The following is a 12387-nucleotide window of genomic DNA, read 5'->3' on the forward strand; positions in this document are numbered from 1 at the left end:
CGGTCCACCTTGTAGATGTAAAGTCAGAGATCATCGCTCATCTATTGCTGCTGTTTGATCTTCTATATGTGAGTGTTAGAACATCAAGAGTCTGAGAGAAGAAGCCCAAAAGCAGCATAGGAAAAACTTACACAGGCTGATATGAGCCAATTATTTGTCTTCAACTTTTTTATGGTGATTGAAAGTAAAACAACAGTACGAGAATTTTAAACACCAGGTAGAAAATATGTACTTTTGGGTGTGACTCTTCTCTCATATTATAACATGACTGACTGTAACCTGAATCATAATCAGAACAAACACAGACACTGAAACTTCTGGTTCATTTACCTTCTTCTCTGATGTACTTAAAAAAACTACAGTTTTTATAGATTATAACAGACTTTAAACAGATATTTAGAATTTAGTTTGACGTGAGCTCATACTAAACACAACAAAAGGTCCTCTCATGAAGTTTACAGGATCTGCAGCCTCTTAAAGAGCAAGTGAAAATAACAATGGAGAGACAAGATGGTGAGTCCTGAAACTAATATTTTTAGTCCTGTTAAATAATGCTAATATGTTAACGTGAATAAACACGTATATAATGTCTTATAAAGTAAATGTAAGGACAGAAGGATTAGCGATGCTAAACGTGGTGAGTGATTCATCCAGATAAACTGGTTAGAGCTCTGAGATCAGTTACCGTCACCACATTTCTCTGTTTTTCCTGTTGGCAACGTTTAGCAAATTTTAATTGATTGGGAAGCAGAAAATATAAAATCACAGATTTATTTTCTGTACATGATGCAGATATTACAGTCTTACAGCCATATCTTCATAAAATACAGCAAAATAAACTGCAGTATTTTAATGGTTTTTTTTTATTTGTAGATAAAGAAATAAGGATTCTTCTTTTGGGTAAAACCGGATCAGGCAAAAGTGCAACAGGAAACACCATCCTGAACGATGATTTCTTTCCGGAGGAATGCTCTTTTAAAAGTATAGACAAGCAAAGTATTAAAGGCACCAGAAAGATGGACAACAGGACAATCATCATTACTGATACACCAGGAATTTGCAGCACAAATGTAGAAGAAGCAGAAATTACAAATCAGATTAAAGAAGGGCTGAAGCGTTCTCATCCCGGCGTTCACGTCATTCTTCTGGTCATCAGACTGGATTCCAGATTCACAGACGAGGAAAGAAAAGTTGTAGAATTCATTCAGAAGAACTTAGGAGAAAAAGCCCTGAAACACACCATGGTGCTGTTCACTCATGGAGACACGTTAGAAAAAAAATAGTCACTAAAAACACATCTGTACAGATGCCAAAGTGTGAAGGAGCTGGTTGATGAGTGTAACTCAGTGTACCAGGTTTTTAACAACAAGAGCCGAGACCAGACGCAGGTCGCAGAACTTCTCGACAAGATAAATCAGATGGTCTGGAAGAACAGAGATCAGTTATACACCACAGAGATGTTTGAGGCTCAACAAAACAAGATCAAGAGTGAACGTGAAAAAGCTGAAACTATATCTATACTGATGGGATTAACAACAGCACTATCAGTTGCAGGATTAGCAGTGATGGCATTACTAAAACAATGAGCAGAAGAACTAAACTGTTCACCATCATCAGGTTGAATCCAGGTGGAAATGAATCCCTCAGGACACTGAATAATGGTGAAGAATCTTCTAGTAGATCTGTGTGTATCAGACGTTCTGCTGCTGTCTCGGGGTCCAATTTGTTTTTTTTTTATTTAAGTCAATATTCTAAATATGTTCAGCACTGTTTGACCGAATGAAATGATAAAGATGAGTGTAAAATGTAGATTATAAAACGGATAGTTCCGGTCCTAAAATCTGATTGGCTGAGCCGCGTTCGAAGCCGTTGTAAAATCCCTGATAAACGCACACCTATGACCACCTCACATCATTCCATATTAATACGCCACTGAAAAGAAAAAGTGAATGTTATGTTCGCCCTCATGTTGCCTAGCGACACTTTTAAGGAACTACCTGGCGTCGCGGAAGAATGCTTTATTGTAAGTTTAAACACAATAAATACATTTATGAATTAAACATTGTTGTATTTATTATATTTTATGTTGACCACCGTTTTATAAAAGCAATAAGCCACTCGAGACGTGCGTTACTGCTATGATTTTATCACGCTTCGCGTCGTGCCAAAAACGTCATCCCAGTGATAAAATCGCAGTAACGCACGGCCTCTCGTGGCTTATTGCTTTATTACCTTCACTGGAATCCCACTTTAGCAGAACTGTATAATAAAATAATTTTTTTATTGCATATCTGTGGTAAAATGATGATGTTTATTGTTTCTTTGTCTCGACGTGATTTTAAAAGCACTAAAGCTCCAAAACTTCAAATGAGTATCAGTGTCATTTACAATGGTGGAGATCTTCATGGATGCACCATAAATCAAGCTTCTTACCATCAATCACCCTGATGTATCTGTGTGAGTTATTAGAATGAACCTGGAATGTTCTGTACACAATCACTGATGTTTTTATGATATAGAAATGGTAATAAAGGAAACTGGATCTTCTCCTCATTCTTAATCAATAGAAAACCATTTCACACCAGTTCTAATTTAATGTAGAATAGTAAATAAATTAAATAAATATTTTTAAATAAATATTAACTGATATTATGGCTTTACTAGAGTAATTGGGCACAAATCATTTTTAATATAGTTTATGTATCACTGCATATGTAACAGCTACAAGATATTAGTTCATAATGTAACGTCAAGTCCATAATCCTTTTATTTTACTGTATTAATTTTACTTAATAGTGTATTTTGCTCAGGGTCGGAGACACACCCTGAATGAGGAGCTGATTCACTACCGAGTGAAACACTCACACATTAACTTCCAAATCAAGAGTCATCAATCTGGATCACACACCAGGGCAGGTGTAGCCTAGTGGTTAAAGTACTGGACTAGTGATCCCTTGAGCAAGGCCCTTAACCCTAAACTGCTTAGATAATATGCTGTCACAGTAATGTAAGTCGCTTTGGATAAAAGCGTCCGCTAAATGCTGAAAATATAAATGCAAATGTAAAATGATTTGGGAGGGTTTTTATTCTTGATGCCCCTCCTGGAGTAAATGCCCATTCTCAATAGTGTCCACTGTAGTGTAAGTAGAACGACTAAAATAATTACAGTAAAAAAACCTGACAAAAATATTCATCAAGCAGGTTTAATAATTTATTTTGTATTAATTATTGTGCCACGACATCACAATTTTTTTTTTATTAGTGATCGACATCTAGTGACTTCTCTGTTTGACTTCAACTGTCTATGGTGACTGAAGGTGAAACAGTACGAGCATTATAAACACCGGGTAGAAAATATGTGAGAACATTCCTAAAGTCTGGGTGTGACTCTTCTCTCCAGGAGGTGTTTTTATTATAACATGACTGACTGTAGCCTGAATCCAAATCAGAACAAACACAGACACTGAAACTTTTACCTGTTTCATTTACCTTTTTCACTCACGTCCACTGTTTAAAGTAAGTAGCTAAAATAATATATAATTATTAAATTACTTATCCCTTTAAATTTATATTGATATTTTTTATTGTTAAATAATTAATTTTTTTAAATATTTTTAAATGTATATATATTTTTATAATAACTTACAATGTAATACACATCTTTCCAACACCTAATAAAACAGTATGAGACAATGTGTTGTTTTTTATAGGACTGATTTCTACAGTAGATCTACAACGTTACCTGAAGATCTCCTCTGGTTTTTACACATAGAGATGGAGAAACAAGAGGGTGAGTCCTGAAACTAATCATCTCAGTCGTATTTTATCTTCATCTAAATCTATAATCTTAATGTACTCATTTAAATAAACACATTTATAATTTCTTATTAAGTGAATGTAAGATTAGAAGTATAAGCGACGTTAAATGTGGTGAGTGATTCATCCAGATAAACTGGTTAGAGCTCTTTATTGTAGTAAGATCATTTACCATCACTACGTTACTCTGTTTTTACTGTCGGCAACGTTTAGCACATTGTAATTAATCAGGAAGCAGAAAATATAAAATTACAGTTTTTTTCTTTACATGACGCAAATATTACAGTCTTACAGCCACATCTTCATATAATACAGTAAAATGTGCTGCAGTATTTTAATAACTCAGTTTTTATTTGTAGGTAGAGACGTAAAGATTCTTCTTTTGGGTAAAACTGGATCAGGTAAAAGTGCAACAGGAAACACCATCCTGAACGAAAGTTTTTTTCTGGAAGGCCGCTTTTCAGAAAGTTCCACTAAGAAAAGTTTTACAAAAAGCAGAAAGCTGGATGAAGTGACAGTACAGGTGACCGACACTCCGGGAATCTTCAACACAAATATGACTGACATTATGAATCAGATTAAAGTAGGACTGAAGTCTTCTTATCCTGGTGTTCACGTCATTCTACTGGTTATCAGACTGGATTCTAAATTCACAGAAGAGGAGATGAATGTTGTGGAATTCATTCAGAAGAACCTTGGAGAAAAAGCCCTGAAACACACCATGGTCCTGTTCACTCATGGAGACACGTTAGAAAAAGCAGAAGAAATAGAAGCACATCTGTACAGATGTCAAAGCTTGAAGGAGCTGGTTGATGAGTGTAGCTCAGTGTACCAGGTTTTTAACAACAAGAGCCGAGACCAGACGCAGGTCACAGAACTTCTCGAAAAGATAGATCAGATAATGAGGAGGAATGGAGATCGATTATACACCACAGAGATGTTTGAGGTTCAACAAAACAAGATCAAGAGTGAACAGGAAAAAGCTGAAAAGGAACGTGAAGAAGCCCAGAGTAAACGTGAAAAAGAAACCTTGACGTTGATGGGAATAACAGCACTAGCAGTTGCAGGATTAGCAGCGATGGCAGTTCTAAAAAAATGAGCAGAAGAACTAAACTGTTCACCATCATCAGGTTGAATCCAGTTGGAAATGAATCCCTCAGGAAATTGAATAATGGAGGTGAAGAATCTTCTAGTAGAACTGAGTGTATCAGACGTACTGCTGCTGCCTCCACCAGATGAACGTGTTCTTTATACTGTATGATGTGTTTATTTTATTTTGATTTAAGTCAATATTTTAAATATGTTCAGCACTGTTTGGTTCTGGTTGTCTTGTACTGGTGGTGTCTCATCTTTATATTTTACATGATTGTGAATAAGGTAAAATGATGATATTATCTGAAATCAAGCTTCTTACCATCACTGGTGATCTATAACACCATGATGTACCTGTGTGGGTTATTGGAAAGCACTTGGAATGTTCTGTACAGGATCATTGATGTTTTTAAGATATTAAAATGTCAATAATGGAAACAGCTCTGAAATTGTTTATTCTACATTAAATTAGAACTGGTGTAAACTGTTTTTTATTGATTGAGAATGAGGAGAATAAAGTGTATAAACAATGTCATTCTGTTGTAAATGAATGAAATATATATTTTTAGATAAATAACTGATATTATGGCTTTACTAGAGTAATTTGTGGGCACAAAATAGTTCATGTACTACTGCAGATGTAAATATTAGTTGATAATGTAACATGAAGTCCATAATACCTGACTGACTGTAACCTGAATCATAATCAAAACAAACACAGACTCTGGAACTTCTACCTGCTTCATTTATCTTCTTCAGCGACGCCTGCCAGTTGAAGTAAGTAAGTGGGCTAGAAACACAAGAAAAGAGCTTCAACAAGGAAAGAGTTCAGCAGAATGGTGAGAGGACTGACTGGCTACAAGCCGCCTCTGCTTGCTGAGACTGATCCTGCGGTGGTTCTTATATTATAGTTTTGTGTTGTTCTTATAGGACGGGTTTCTTCAGGAGAACGAATGTGACCTGAATCTGGATTTACAGGATCTGTAACCTCTTAAAGAACAAGTGAAAATAACAATGGAGAGACAACGTAGTGAGTCCTGAAACTAATATTTTTAGTCTTTAGTAAATCTTAATCTATAATTTTCTTGTATTCATGTGAATTAACACGTTTATAATTTTTTATTAAGTAAATGTAAGATTAGAAGTATAAGCGACGCTAAATGTGGTGAGTGATTCATCCAGATAAACTGGTTAGAGCTCTTTATTGTACTGAGATAATTTACCGTCACTACGTTACTCTGTTTTTACTGTTGGCAACGTTTAGCACATTTTACTGAACCAGAAATCAGAAGATATAAAAATGATAGAATCTTTTTCTGTACATGATGCAAATATCACAAATCATTTTACAACAGACTAAAGTACAACCACATTGTGCAGATAATCCATCATAAACACGTACCAGATTTATACTACAGAGATCATGTATTAATATAATAAAGTAAAATGTGCTGCAGTATTTTAATGATTCTTTTTTATTTGTAGGTAGAGAAATAAGGATTTTTATTTTGGGTAAAACCGGATCAGGCAAAAGTGCAACAGGAAACACCATCCTGAACAAAAGGCTTTTTGAGGAAGACTGCTTTTTAGAAAGTTCCAACACAAGAAGTTTTACAAGAACCAGACAGCTGGATGAATGGACACTACAGGTGACCGACACTCCGGGAATCTTCAACACAAGAATGACTGAAACTGAGATTATCGATTCAAATAGGGCTGAAGCTTTCTAAACCCGGTGTTCATGTCTTCCTACTGGTTATCAGACTAAATTCTAAATTCACACAGGAGGAAAGGAAAGCTGTGGAATTTGTTCAGAAGAACCTTGGAGAAAAAGCCCAGAAACACACCATGTTGCTGTTTACTCATGGAGACGCGTTAGAAAAACATAAAGAGTCACTAGACGATCATATGTACAAGTGCCAAGGAGCTGGTTGATGAGTATAACTCAGTGTACCATGTTTTTAACAACAAGAGCCGAGACCAGACGCAGGTCACAGAACTTCTCCACAAGATAGATCAGATGATGAGGAAGAATGGAGATAGGTTATACACCACAGAGATGTTTGAGGTTCAACAAAACAAGGTCAAGAGTGAACATGAAAAAGCTGAAAAGGAACGTGAAGAAGCTGAAAAGGAACGTGAAGAAGCCCAGAGTAAAGCTGAAAAAGCTGAAAAGGAACGTGAAGAAGCTGAAAAGGAACGTGAAGAAGCCCAGAGTAAATGTGAAAAAGCTGAAAAGGAACGTGAAGAAGCTGAAAAGGAACGTGAAGAAGCCCAGAGTAAACGTGAAAAAGCTGAAAAGGAACGTGAAGAAGCTGAAAAGGAACGTGAAGAAGCCCAGAGTAAACGTGAAAAAGCTGAAAAGGAACGTGAAGAAGCTGAAAAGGAACGTGAAGAAGCCCAGAGTAAATGTAAAAAAGCTGAAACTATATCTATACTGATGGGAATAACAGCACTAGCAGCTGGAGGATTAGCAGCAATCGCATTACTAAAATAATGAGCAGAAGAACTAAACTGTTCACCATCATCAGGTTGAATCCAGGTGGAAATGAATCCCTCAGGACACTGAATAATGGTGAAGAATCTTCTAGTAGATCTGAGTGTATCAGACGTTCTGCTGCTGTCTCGGGGTCCTTTTTTTTATTTTATTTAAGTCAATATTCTAAATATGTTCAGCACTGTTTGACCGAATAAAATGATAAAGATGAGTGTAAATGTACATTACCTTCACTGGAATCCCACTTTAGCAGAACTGTATTATATCATTTTGTTATTGTATATCTGTGGTAAAATGATGGTATTCATTATTTCTTTGTCTCCACGTGATTTTAAAAGCACTAAAGCTCCAAAACTCCAAATGAGTATCAGTGTCATTTACAATGGTGGAGATCTTCATGGATGATCCATAAATCAAGCTTCTTACCATCACCATGATGTACCTGTGTGGGTTATTAGAATGAACCTGGAATGTTCTTTACATAATCACTGATGTTTTTATGATATAGAAATGTTAATAAAGGAAACTGCTCTGAAACTGGATCTTCTCCTCATTCTTAATCAATAGAAAACCATTGGCTTTACTAGAGTAATTTGTGGGCACAAAACATGTACCACTGCAGATGTAAATATTAGTTAATAATGTAATCTCATGTCCATAATTCTTTTTGAAAGGAAACAGTACGATAATTAGAAACACCGGGTAGAAAGTATGTCACAACATTCCTAAAGTTTGGGAGTGACTCTTCTCTCCAGAAGGTGTGTTTTTATTATTACATGACTGATTGTAACCTGAATCATAATCAGAACAAACACAGACACCAAAACTTCTACCTGCTTCATTTATCTTCTTCAGCGATGCTAGTTGAAGTAAGTCAGTGAGCTAGAAACACAAGGAAAGATCATGAAGTTCAGCAGACTGGTGAGAGGACTGACTGGCTACAAGCCGCCTCTGCTTGCTGAGACTGATCCTGCGGTGGTTCTTATATTATAGTTTTGTGTTGTTCTTATAAGACGGGTTTCTTCAGTAGAACGAATGTGACCTGAATCTGGATTTACAGAATCTGCAGCCTCAAGAACAAGTGAAAATAACAATGGAGAGACAAGGTAATGAGTCCTGAAACTATTATTTTTAGTCTTTAGTAAATATTAATCTATAATTTTCTTGTACTCATGTAAATAAACACGTCTATAATGTCTTACTAAGTAAATGTAAGATTAGAAGTATAAGCGACGCTAAATGTGGTGAGCGATTCATCCAGATAAACTAGTTAGAGCTCTGAGATCAGTTACAGTCACCACATTTCTCTGGTTTTACTGTTGGCAGCGTTTAACATTTTACTGAACCAGAAATCAGAAGATAAAAATAATAATATAATCTTTTTCTGTACATGATGCAAATATCACAAATCATCTTACAACAGACTAAAGTACAACCACATTGTGCAGATAATCCATTATAAACACGTACCAGATTTATTCAAACGTACTACAGAGATCATGTTTTAATATAATAAAGTAAAATGTGCTGCAGTATTTTAATAACTCTGTTTTATTTGTAGGTAAAGAAATAAAGATTCTTATTTTGGGTAAAACCGGATCAGGTAAAAGTGCAACAGGAAACACCATCCTGAACAAAAGGCTTTTTGAGGAAGAATGCTTTTCAGAAAGTTCAGTTACAAAAAGTTTTACAAAAAGCAGAAAGCTGGATGAAGTGACACTACAGGTGACCGACACTCCTGGAATCTTCAACACAAGTCTGACTGAAACTGAGATTATCAATCAGATTAAAAGAGGACTATATTATTCTTATCCTGGTGTTCACGCCATCCTACTGGTTATCAGACTGAATTCCAAATTCACACAGGAGGAAAGGAAAGCTGTGGAATTCATTCAGAAGAACTTAGGAGAAAAAGCCCTGAAACACACCATGGTCCTGTTCACTCATGGAGACGCGTTAGAAAAAAATAAAGAGTCACTAGACGATCATATGTACAAGTGCCAAAGTGTGAAGGAGCTGGTTGATGAGTATAACTCAGTGTACCATGTTTTTAACAACAAGAGCCGAGACCAGACGCAGGTCACAGAACTTCTCCACAAGATAGATCAGATGATGAGAAAGAATGGAGATCAGTTATACACCACAGAGATGTTTGAGGTTCAACAAAACAAGGTCAAGAGTAAACGTGAAGAAGCTGAAAAGGAACGTGAAGAAGCTCAGAGTAAACGTGAAAAAGCTGAAATGGAACGTGAAGAAGCTGAAAAGGAACGTGAAGAAGCCCAGAGTGAACGTGAAAAAGCTGAAACTATGTCTATACTGATGGGATTAACGACAGCACTAGCAGTTGGAGGATTAGCAGTGATCGCATTACTAAAAAAATGAGCAGAAGAACTAAACTGTTCACCATCATCAGGTTGAATCCAGTTGGAAATTAAACCCCTCAGGACACTGAATAATGGAGGTGAAGAATCTTCTAGTAGATCTGAGTGTATCAGACGTTCTGCTGCTGTCTCGGGGTCCAATTTTTTATTTTTATTTAAGTCAATATTCTAAATATGTTCAGCACTGTTTGACTGAATGAAATGATAAAGATGAGTGTAAAATGTAGATTATAAAACGGATAGTTCCGGTCCTAAAATCTGATTGGCTGAGCCGCGTTCGAAGCCGTTGTAAAATCCCAGATAAACGCACACCTATGACCACCTCACATCATTCCATATTAATACGCCACTGAAAAGAAAAAGTGAATGTTATGTTCGCCCTCATGTTGCCTAGCGACACTTTTAAGGAACTACCTGGCGTCGCGGAAGAATGCTTTATTGTAAGTTTAAACACAATAAATACATTTATGAATTAAACATTGTTGTATTTATTATATTTTATGTTGACCGCCGTTTTATAAAAGCAATAAGCCACTCGAGACGTGCGTTACTGCTATGATTTTATCACACTTCGCGTCGTGCCAAAAACGTCATCCCAGTGATAAAATCGCAGTAACGCACGGCCTCTCGTGGCTTATTGCTTTATTACCTTCACTGGAATCCCACTTTAGCAGAACTGTATAATAAAATAATTTTTTTTATTGCATATCTGTGGTAAAATGATGATGTTTATTGTTTCTTTGTCTTGACGTGATTTTAAAAGCACTAAAGCTCCAAAACTTCAAATTAGTATCAGTGTCGTTTACAATGGTGGAGATCTTCATGGATGCACCATAAATCAAGCTTCTTACCATCACCATGATGTATCTGTGTGAGTTATTAGAATGAACCTGAAATGTTCTGTATACAATCACTGATTTTTTTTTATATTGAAATGTTAATAAAGGAAACTGGATCTTCTCCTCATTCTTAATCAATAGAAAACCATTTCACACCAGTTCTAATTTAATGTAGAATAGTAAATAAATTAAATAAATATTTTTAGATAAATATTAACTGATATTATGGCTTTACTAGAGTAATTGGGTGCAAATCATTTTTAAAATAGTTCATGTATCACTGCATATGTAACAGCTACAAGATATTAGTTCATAATGTAACGTCAAGTCCATAATCCTTTTATTTTACTGTATTAATTTTACTTAATAGTGTATTTTGCTCAGGGTCGGAGACACACCCTAAATGAGGAGCTGATAAGAATGAGATCATTTACAGTCACCACGTTACTCTGTTTTTACTGTCGGTAATGTTTAGCAAATTTTAATTCATCAGGAAGCAGAAAATATAAAATTACAGATTTTTTTTTTAAATGACGCAAATCTTAAACGACAGCACTATCAGTTGCAGGATTAGCAGTGATGGAATTACTAAAAAAATGAGCAGAAGAACTAAACTGTTCACCATCATCAGGTTGAATCCAGTTGGAAATGAATCCCTCAGGAAACTGAATAATGGAGGTGAAGAATCTTCTAGTAGATCTGAGTGTATTAGATGTTCTGCTGCTGTCCCGGGGTCTGATTTATTTTTATTTTTTTTTTTTTTAAGCCAATATGCCAAATATGTTCAGCACTGTTTGACCGAATAAAATGACATGATGAGTGTAAATGTACATTACCTTCACTGGAATCCCACTTTAGCAGAACTGTATTATATCATTTTGTTATTGTATATCTGTGGTAAAATGATGGTATTCATTATTTCTTTGTCTCCACGTGATTTTAAAAGCTCCAAAACTCCAATGAGTATCAGTGTCATTTACAATCGTGGAGATCTTCATGGATGCACCATAAATCAAGCTTCTTACCGTCAATCACCATGATGTACCTGTGTGGGTTATTAGAATGAACCTGAAATGTTCTGTACACAATCACTGATGTTTTTATGATATTGAAATGTTATGAAATAAAGGAAACTGCTCTGAAACTGGATCTTCTCCTCATTCTCAATCAATAGAAAACCATTTCACACCAGTTCTAATTTAATGTAGAATAAAGTGTATAAACAATGTTATTCTTTTGTAGACAATATTTTAAGATAAATATAAACTGATATTATGGCTTTACTAGAGTAATTTGTGGGCACAAAACATGTACCACTACAGATGTAAATATTAGTTGAAAATGTAACCTCATGTCCATAATCCTATTTGAAAGGAAACAGTATGGTAATTATAAACACTGGGTAGAAAATATGTCAGAACATTCCTAAAGTCTGGGTGTGACTCTTCTCTCCAGAAGGTGTTTTTATTATAACCTGACTGACTGTAACCTGAATCATAATCAGAACAAACACCGACACTGGAACTTCTCAGACTCAGACTCAGCTTTATTGTCATTCAAAACCATGTACATGATTAGAACGAAATGCAGTTACTCAGGTCTCGGTGTGTGTAAACATATAAAATAAAATATAAATAGCAAGAGAAACTATGTTTAGTAAAAATAAAACTTAAGACTTAAAAACTAGAAGAAATAACTAAGATATGAATTTTAAATATTTACATTTACATTCAAGTATTGCACAGGAACTACAGCAGCTTTA

At 35.4% G+C, this 12387-nt stretch overlaps 1 pseudogene; it reads left to right on the forward strand.

Moving 5' to 3' along the window:
• The first annotated feature begins 4384 nt into the window (after nucleotides 1-4384).
• LOC134328496 (GTPase IMAP family member 8-like) lies at nucleotides 4385-9787 on the forward strand (annotated as a pseudogene).
• Nucleotides 9788-12387: the final 2600 nt, after the last annotated feature.

This window comes from Trichomycterus rosablanca, chromosome 15 (genome assembly GCF_030014385.1).
Source record: "Trichomycterus rosablanca isolate fTriRos1 chromosome 15, fTriRos1.hap1, whole genome shotgun sequence".
Classification (NCBI taxonomy): Eukaryota; Metazoa; Chordata; class Actinopteri; order Siluriformes; family Trichomycteridae; genus Trichomycterus; species Trichomycterus rosablanca.